At 62.9% G+C, this 8,589-nt stretch overlaps 1 pseudogene; it reads left to right on the top strand.

Annotated features, from left to right (window-relative positions):
- LOC133360081 (anoctamin-1-like) overlaps nucleotides 1–7,337 on the top strand; it is a 9,382-nt pseudogene extending 2,045 nt beyond the window's left edge.
- The last annotated feature ends 1,252 nt before the right edge of the window (nucleotides 7,338–8,589 follow it).

Here is an 8,589-nt window from a genome sequence, read left to right as displayed (position 1 = left end):
TCGTGGTTTTGTGTGGCCTGCACCGAGCTGGCGCGCGATGGCTTGCCCCCCCCAGCCCCTCCCTCCACCTGATCTCCCCCCCCCCTCTGCTCCGTGGCTCCCCCAGGAATCTGGTTCAACATCCTGTCCGGCATCGGGAAACTCAGCGTCATCACAAACGTGAGTCGGGGATTCCATCCCCCACTACGCCCTCGCTCTTCCTTCCTCCCGTTCCCTCGCTCCCTCCACTCCCCTCACTCACTCCCCTCACTCACTCCCCTCACTCACTCCCCTCACTCTCCCTCCTCCCCTCCCCTTCCCTCAATCCTCCCCTCCCCCCTCCTCCTCCCCCCTCCCCCCCTCACTCCCTCCCTCCCTCCCTTCCTCCCCCCTCCCCCCCCTCCTCCCCTCCCTCTCCCTCACCCCTCCCTCCACTCCCCTCACTCACTCCCCTCACTCCCCTCCCTCTCACTCCCTCCCCTCACTCCCCTCACTCCCCCACTCCCCTCACTCCCCTCACTCCCTCCCCTCCCCCCCTCCCCTCCCCTCCCCCCCTCCCCTCACTCCACTCACTCCCCTCCACTCCCCTCACTCACTCCCCCTCACTCCCCTCCACTCGCTCCCTCCCCTCCCCTCACTCCCCTCACTCCCCTCACTCCCCTCACTCCCCTCCCCCCCCTCCCCTCCCCCTCCCCCCTCCCCTCCCCTCACTCCACTCACTCCCCTCCACTCCCCTCACTCACTCCCCTCACTCCCCTCCACTCGCTCCCCTCCTCCCCTCCCTCACTCCCCTCACTCCCCTCCTCCCCTCACTCCCCTCACTCCCCTCCCCCCCTCCCCTCCCCTCCCCCCCTCCCCTCCCCTCACTCCACCACTCCCCTCCACTCCCCTCACTCACTCCCCTCACTCCCCTCCACTCGCTCCCTCCCCTCCCCTCACTCCCCTCACTCCCCTCACTCCCCTCACTCCCCTCACTCCCCTCACTCCCCTCACTCCCCTCACTCCCCTCACTCCCCTCACCCTCCCCTCCACTCGCTCCCTCCCTTCCCCTCACTCCCCTCACTCCCTCCCCTCATTCCCCCTCTCACTCCTCCCCTCCCCCCCTCCCCTCCCCTCCCACCCTCCCCTCCCCTCCCACCCCCCCTCCCCTCCCCTCCCCCCCTCCCCTCCCCTCCCCCCCTCCCCTCCCCTCCCCCCTCCCCTCCCCTCCCCTCCCCCCCCCCCCTCGCCCCTCCCTCCCTCGCTCCCTCCCTCCCCTCCCCTCATTCCCTCCCCTCCCCTCACTCCCTCCCCTCACTCCCTCCCCTCCCCTCACTCCAGCCAACACATCCCATGTCATCCACTTTCATCCCCTTCAAACGCACACTATGTCCGTCCATCACCCACTCTCCCCGTCAGCCAAAGATCCCCCGTGTAGCCTCTCATCATACTGTCGGGCAAGTTGTTAGCAAGCAGCGCCTAGCAAGGCTGGGAACTCGCAAAAGGGGTGGGTGGCCAGCACCACGCCCGGCCGCCTTTGTCTCCCAGTGGCGATGTTTTCACACCGCACCAGGTATTAATTTGAGGCTGAGTCGACCTAGGGGAGGCCCAGCACCGGTTCAGATAACCGTCACCGGCGTTGGTGGCCGTGAGCGGGAATCGAACTCGGGTCGCGGGTTCGTGGCTCGGCGCGCTCACCGCTGCACCACCTCGGTCGCTCTCCTCCCTCCCTCCGTCCGTAACCCCTCGCCGTGACCCAACAATCGGTCCACCGTGTGACCTCTCACCCCCCGCCCCCCCCCCCCAGGCGTTTGTGATCTCGACCACGTCGGACTTCATCCCGCGGCTCGTCTACCTGTACATGTACAGCGCGGACGGCTCCATGCGGGGCTTCGTGGACCACGCTGTCGCACTTCAACGTCAGCGACTTCGCCGAGGGCACCGGGCCGGCCGGCGACGTGGGCACGGGGAGCGACGCGCAGGTCCTCTCCTGCAGGTCGGCCGCTCGTCGTCGTCGTCGTCTGTCGTTTGTCATTGTCGGGTTATCGTCGTTGGGCCCTCGTCGTCGAGTTGAGAGGGTAGCGATGGTGGGGGAAGCCATATTTTCTACGTTATGTTGTCGTTGAATGGGTTGGTGATGGGGTGGGTGGGTTGGTTATTGGGCGAGTTGGTTTGAGTAAGTTGTGGGTGAGTGGGTGGGGTGGGCGGGCGGGCAAGTGGGTGGGTTGGTTTGAGTAAGTTGGTGGACAGGCAAGTGGGTGGGTGGGCGAGTGGCGCGGGTGGGTGGGTTGGTTTGAGTAAGTTGGTGGACAGGCAAGTGGGAGCGGGGCGAGCGGGTGGGCGGCAAGTCGCCAACGTCGCCTCTGCGTCTCCCCGTGTGACGCCGCTGCTCAGACACGGCTCCGTGTGCATCCCGACCGCAGTACTAACTTGCGGTGTTGTGGTGGCGATTGTGGTGGTGGTGGTGGCTGCCGGCGGGGGCGGTGCAGGTACAAGGACTACCGTGACCCGCCGGGCTCGGAGCGAGCGTACGACACAAACAAGCAGTACTGGGCCGTCATGGCCGCCCGCCTCGCCTTTGTCATCATCTTCCAGGCGAGCAGCTTCCCCGCACCATAGCACCCCTCACCACACCCTCACCGCACCCTCATCGCACCCTCGCCGCTCCCTCACCGCACGCTCACCACACGCTTGCTTGCTCGCTCAACCGCTCACTCGCAGCACATTCGCTCGCCTGCTCATTCACCCGCTCGCTCATTCACTCGCTCGCCCACTACCCACTCACCCGCTCACTCACCCGCTCGCTCATTCACCCGCTCGCTCATTCACTCGCTCGCCCACTCACTCACTCACCCGCTCATTCACCCGCTCGCTCATTCACTCGCTTGCCCACTCACTCATTCACCCGCTCACTCATTCACTCACCCCTCGCCCACTTACCTACTCACCCGCTCACTCACTCACCCGCTCATTCACCCACCCGCTCGACCGCTCGCCTGCTCATTCACCCCTCGCTCATTCACTCGCTCGTCCACTCACCCGCTCACTCACCCGCTCGCTCATTCACTCACCGCTCGCCCGCTCACTCACCTGCTCACTCCCCTGCTCGCTCGTCCACTCACTCACTCACCCGCTCGCTCGTTCACTCAATTCATCTGTGACCCACTTGCCCGTAACATTCACATCTCGCCTTGGGGGGTGGCCCTCTAGCTGCCTAGCATCACCTTCACCCCAATCCTGCCGTGACCACCCTCCACCCTCTACCCCCGTCTCCCACAGAACCTCGTCATGTTCCTGAGCAACGTCCTCGACTGGCTCATCCCCGACATCCCCAAGGACATCGCGGACTGCCTGAAGAAGGAGCGGACGCTCATCGTCGCCACCTTCCTCAAAGGAGCAGGAGAAGATGCAGCTCCTGGGGAACCTGGGCCAGAACAAGGACGGAGGACGCGAGAGGCGAGGTGGAGGAGGAGGAGGAGGTGGAGGAGGAGGAGGCGGAGGTGGCGACCCGCTCGAATCGTCCCAGCGGGAACTGGGGGACTCGTCGCGGGAGGGAGTGGAGGGGCCAGCAACCAGCAGCACAACGGCAGCAGCGTGGGGGCCGGGCGCGAGCGGGCGGAGAGCCCCGCCGGGGGGAGGGCCGGGGGGGGGCTCGAGCCGGCGGAAGGGGGGGTGGGGGTCGACGAGCGGGGGGGGCACCGCCCCAGCAACGCCTCCTGCAGCGCGCAGCACACCGTTGTGTAGGGGCACGCACGGACACACGCTCAGGCACGGACACACGCGCAGGCACGGACACACACGAGTGGGCATGGGCACAGACACGCACGGACACACACACACGCACGCACACGCGCAGGACACGCACGGGACACGCACACGTGTGTGTGCGTGCGTGTGATGGGAATCATGCATGTCGGGTGTGTGTGTGCGTGTACTTGGTCTGTGCGTATGTTGTGTGCCTGTCTGCGTGTGTGCGCCTGTGTTTTGACTGCGAGTGGTTGGGAGTGGTGCATATACCACGGAGTTTGTGTGGTGCATACAGGTGGTTGGGTGCGCGGTGCAGTTTGTTAGCGAGCAGATTGCCCGTCGCTTAGAAGCGAGATTCTAGATCCACGTTCTCACAAAGCGGTACCGAGTGTATCGACCACCGAGTCACGATGGGTTTTCTGGATTTGAACGCTCCACACAACCTGAGGAGTCTGAGAGGCCGAGCCACCGTCACCCCGACGCCCGCCACGTGGTTCCCAAAGTAAAAAAGAAACATACGTACCGGCGCGTGCTACAGGCGCGCGCACGTTTGTAAACATGCGTGTGCGTTTCCAACCGAATTCTAACATTGACCCAACGTTGGCCCAAACGTTGGTTTCACTTCTGGTTTGTGAAACGTGACGCCGTGGAAGAGGAGGCCAAAGTATATACCCCTCCCCCCCTCCCCCCCCTAAGAGAGGCCTCTGGTAGGCCCCGTCCAGTGGAGCGATTTTCGTTCTGGTTGTAAACCCGCGCGTTACCCCCACCAGAGACAAAGCAGCTCCCCCGTGTAGCCTTCACCGACTCGTTGGGGCAACGACGACAACAGCAGCCGCCATTAGCCACGAAGTGGCGGTGACGTCACAACAACCGCGGTGACGTCACGGCCGCCTCACCCGCCGCCGCACGTGACGTGCCGCCCGACCGATTGTGGTCAATCCCTCGTTGTTCACGCGGCTGGGTGGACAGAGGCGACGCGTGGCGGTGGTGGTGGTGGGGTGGTGGGGTTGTGGTGGTTGTTGTCGGGGTGGTGCATCACGATGCGTGCGCCATTGCCCCCCACCGACGTGCAAATCCGTTCCAGACGGTCGCAGAAGCGCGCGTCTGAAAGCGCCGCGCGAAGCGGTGGCCGTCTTTGTTTCAGTGGTTATCCAAAAGTGTAGTGTGTAGTGTAGGGTAGCGGTGTAGTGTGTATATAGCGCCGCGCGATACGGCGATCCGCTTTGTTTTCGATAGGCCGAGCTAAAAGCCGCCGCTGCTGCTGCGGCGAGGATGAGGGGATGGGTTTATAGCTCCCTTGACGGGGACGCGTTCAGCAATCATCGTGTGCGCGTGTGGCGCGATTTGTACTTAATGTTTCGCGCGTGTCACGGAGTCCGTTTCAAGTTGACTTACCTGGCTGAGAAGGACTACTCGAGAGAGAGACCCCGGGGTAAGGATTGGTGGAGGTTCTCATTCCTCAAGAGTTGTCACCAAGATCACCAAATTGTCAGGGGCAGAACAAATGAAATGCGGCAACTGCGATGAAGCGAATTGAAGTCCCGTCGCACGCGTGGGCTGGGTGGGTGGGTCGTTCGGCCACGCGATGTCGAGAGCGGTCCATCGGAGCGCAGTGGCAGAGTTCTCAACGTTTTGGAAACGTCAAACGGACGTAGCAGGTGACTCGCGCTCACTGGCAAGCAGACACGAGTTACGGGCAATGCTAGTCTCCAGGCAATGCTAGTCTATGGACAATGCTAGTCTCCAGGCAATGCTAGTCTATGGACAATGCTAGTCTCCAGGCAATGCTAGTCTATGGCAATACCCGTCCATGAGCGAGCCAATGCGAGTCTGTGCTGACGACGGCACGGAGATGTACGTGGTGGGAGGGTGGTGGGGGTGGGAGGGTGGGTGGGGGTGGAGGTGGTGGGGGTGGGAGGGTGGGTGGGGTGGGAGGTGGGTGGGGGTGGGAGGGTGGGTGGGGTGGGGTGAGTGGGTGGGGGAGTGGGTGGGTGGGAGGATGGGTGGGGGTGGGAGGATGGGTGGGGGTGGGGTGATGGGTGGGGGTGGGGGAGTGGGTGGGGTGGGAGGGTGGTTGGGGGTGGGAGGGTGGGTGGGGTGGGAGGTGGGTGGGGGTGGGAGGGGGTGGGGTGGGAGGATGGGTGGGGGTGGGAGGATGGGTGGGGGTGGGAGGTGGGTGGGTGGGAGGATGGGTGGGGGTGGGAGGATGGGTGGGGGTGGGAGGATGGGTGGGGGTGGGAGATGGGTGGGTGGGGGTGAGAGGGTGGGTGGGGGTGGGAGGGTGGGTGGGGTGGGAGGATGGTGGGGGGGTGGGAGGATGGGTGGGGGTGGGGATGGGTGGGGGTGGGGTGGATGGGTGGGGTGGGTGAGTGGGTGGGGGTGGGGTGAGTGGGTGGGGTGGTGGGAGGTTGGGGGTGGGAGGGTGGATGGTGCCGCGTGCGATGCGAGATGGAGGATTTTGTCGTCTCGGGAATGAGGCGGACCCAGTGTCGGGATCCTTGGCGGCTTGAGGTTCTAACCCCCTCCCCTCCCACCCTCATCGCCTCGCTCGAGATCTCCCGTCCTGCCAATGTCCCCGTCTCACACGCCACCCTCGTCTCTCTGTCTCCCTCCCTCTCCTACAGCGTTTGAATCGGGGCGAGGAGAGGGGGTGTTGCCTTCTACCCACCCCCCACTCGCCCACTCCTCTAACACTTACCATCACGAGGACCCTTACTGGGGGGGAAGGGGGTCGGATTGGGGGGGGGGCACAGCCCCTCCACCCCTCCCCCACACCTACCTCGCACGCACGCACCCCCACCCACCCTTGTCTCGCAGTCTCAGCAGCAGGGCAAAGGGCTGGCGTCGCCCTCCTGTAACCCCTTCACTGGCTCGCAGATGTTGGCCAGGTGCGGTTTACTGGTGCGGCCTGCAGGTGTTACAGGTGTAGGCTTCAGGTGTGACCAGGTGTGGCCAGGTGTGACGTCTGGGTTAACGGATTACAGGTGTAGGCTTCAGTGTGCTCTCGTGTGTATTACCGTCTGGACTCATGATGTAGGGCTTTACATGTGTTAGGTGCAGAGGTATGGCCAGGTTGTAATTCCTGGTAAGGATGTAGCGCTACAGGTACGACCAGGTGTATGCTACGGTAGCTGCAGTGTAGTCTATACGGTTCCGCGTTATAAGCAGGGCTCCCCGTTTCACGCTATTATCTGGAATGCCGATAGCGAGGTCGGCTGGCCGGCTGCCTGGCGAGGAGTTGATTTGCTACAAGATACTCGATCCTAACAGCCCTATATTAATTGTGTATCCTATAGCAATCCCATATTGCACGGCTTTGGGACAACGTAAATTGGAGGATGTGGCGCGCGATAATCATCCCCCTGGGGGCGGGGGGAGAGAGAATGTTCCGTACTTCCGAGTTTCAGCCTCGATTATAGCATGTGTGCCCAGGTGTGTCCCCAGGTGTCTTCAGGTGTACGCCCCCAGGTGTGTGCCCAGGTGTGCATCCAGGTGACTTCAGGTGTGTGTCCCCAGGTGTCTTCAGGTGTACGCCCCCAGGTTGTGTGTCCTAGGTGTGTCCCTAGGTGTGTCCGCAGATGTGTGTCCGAGGTTGTCCCCAGGTGTTGTGTTCCAGGTGTGTGCCCTCTTAAGCGCATGTCGCTGTGCAGATCTCGCTGTTATTCCAGTTTGGCTGATATCTGATTTCCCCCCCCCCCCCCCCACTTTCCACCAATCCCCCCCCCCCTCCAATCCTGCCCAGCAACCCCCCGCTTATTAATTTGCATGGACGTGGTTTGGAGTGGGGGAGGCGGGGGGCGGACGGGGGTCGATCAAGGGAAGGGGGTGACGGAGCGAGCAGTCCGCTCTACCCCCTACCACACCCCCCCCCACTACCACCAAACCACGACCCCCCCCGCCCACTACCACCAGAACCACGACCCCCCCCACTACCACCAGAACCACGACCCCCCCCCTACCACCAGAACCACGACCCCCCACTACCACCAGAACCACGACCCCCGCCCCCCCCACTACCACCAGAACCAGACCACCCCCCAAGGTTCCTCCAGAGTTCACAGTCGTGGGGACCCCCCCCCCGCCCCCTGCTGGTCCCTGCCACTTAACTTTGCCCCCCCCCACCGCCCCCCAAATATCTAAACTCGTCGTTGTCTTTGTTGTTTAATTTATGTTGCCAAGCTGCCTTGTCAGTGATTATCACCGTGTGTGTTGTTGTGTGCGTGCAAGTGTGTGTGTGTGATGGGGTGTATGCATGCGTGTGGTGGGAGCGGTGGTGTAGTGGTTAGCGCTGCGCTACGAACCTGGCGACCTGGGTACGATTCCCGCTCACGGCCAACACCGGTGACGATTATCGAACCGGTCCTGGCCTCTCCTTGGTCGACTCGGCCTCAAATGAGTACTTGGTGCGGTGTGTAAACATCGTCACTGGGGAGATAAAAGCGGCCGGGCGTGGTGCTGGCCACCCCCTCGTGTGCCGTTCTGGCCTTCATAGTGCTCGCGAACAGCACTTGCCCCAACAGTCTGTTGAGGCTATATTTGTGTGCCTGTTTCTGTGTGTGTGTCTGTGTGTGTGTCTGTGTGTGTGTCTGTGTGTGTGTCTGTGTGTGTGTCTGTGTGTGTGTCTGTGTATGTAGTGTGTGCCTGTGTGTGCCCGTGGCTGTGTGATTCCCGTGTACACCTCTCTCCCCCCAAATCTGCATGCCACCAGCTTCCGTGTGTTCCGTCTGTCTCGTCACAGTCCGCTCGCTTGCCTGCCTGACACACGTGGGACACAGACGCACAAAATATCCCCCGTATAGCATTTTTACAGAACTGTTGGGGCAAGTGCTGTTAGCGAGTAGCACCCAATGAAGGCCAGACAAAGATCCCCCGTATAGCCTTGAC

The sequence above is a fragment of the Lethenteron reissneri genome, chromosome 67 (assembly GCF_015708825.2).
Source record: "Lethenteron reissneri isolate LAM-NWPU_2019-01 chromosome 67, ASM1570882v1, whole genome shotgun sequence".
In the NCBI taxonomy this organism is placed as follows: Eukaryota; Metazoa; Chordata; class Hyperoartia; order Petromyzontiformes; family Petromyzontidae; genus Lethenteron; species Lethenteron reissneri.
The sequence above is the reverse complement of the archived record's forward strand: the minus strand, read 5'-3'. Positions and strand labels throughout refer to the sequence as shown.